Source organism: Sceloporus undulatus, chromosome 3, assembly GCF_019175285.1.
Source record: "Sceloporus undulatus isolate JIND9_A2432 ecotype Alabama chromosome 3, SceUnd_v1.1, whole genome shotgun sequence".
Classification (NCBI taxonomy): Eukaryota; Metazoa; Chordata; class Lepidosauria; order Squamata; family Phrynosomatidae; genus Sceloporus; species Sceloporus undulatus.
Window position 1 is genome coordinate 149,747,239 of NC_056524.1, and position 1,150 is coordinate 149,748,388.

Consider the following 1,150-nt stretch of genomic DNA (forward strand, 5'->3'; position numbering starts at 1 on the left):
CCTACCCCAATGATTTGATACTAAGATGATCTGATATGTATCACAGCGCTTGGCATTTTTCTGTTGATGATAGCCAGTGATTTGCAGTGAGGCTGGAAAATGCAATGCCATGATGTCAAGATAGAAATGAAGGTTAACTATTCATTACAGAGAAAGAGTGGAGCTCCTCTATTAAGCCATTCAGACTTAATGCACTCATTCCCATAACAGGAACTAAGGTAAGGAAATGAAGACCAGGAATTCTAATGATCTAATACTATATATAGTTATACAGAAAAGTCTTCTTCTTCCATAGATTTTAGAAATGATTTGGAGAGAGTAAATATATTCACACTTCATTTTAGTAATCATTCTGAAATAAACTATTCCATAATCCATTTTTCCTTGTCATGGGAGAGGAAGGCTATGGGAAAAACTTTTTGTCTTAATTTTTGGGACCCCCCTGGGAATAAATAAGAGATGGCCCAATATATTTAAAGAGCAGCAGGTCAGGAAAGATTGGATTAGCAACACACTTTGTTTTGCCCTAGGAAATGGCAGAAAAGTGATCCTTGTTACATTCATATCGATGAAGTAAGTTATTGCAGCCTACTAGGTTTCTGAATCCTTGTGACTCAGGTTAAGCTTCAGCTTCATAGGAGACTTATTTATGTATTTATTTAGAACCTCTATGCCCAGCCCTTCAGCCAAATTGTTAATTTGACAGCTCCCTGCCCTCAGGATCATAATCTAAAAGACCCAAAACACCAGGAAAAGAGACCAGAAGTGAGCGGGGGGGGGGGGGGGGGGGATTAAGTCCTAAAGATGCCGACTGCTGTTCTCTTTCTCAGAAGTCGGAGCAGTGGCCCTTGGTACAGTAGGGACTTGTGAACAGGTATGCTTGGATTCAGTGGGATTATGTTGTTGTGTCCCTTCAAATCATTTCCCAACTTATGGTGACCCAAAAACATGGTGTTTTCTTGGTAAGATTTGTTCAGAGGAGGTTTGAGGCTGAGAGAGAGTGACTTGTCCAAGGTCACCCAGGGGGTTTCCATGGTTAAACAGGGATTGGAACCCTGGTCTTCAGAGTCATAGTCCAATTCTCACACCACTACACCATCCTTGCTCTCTCAGTGGGAATTAATTCCAAGTACAGTGGAGCCTTGTTATA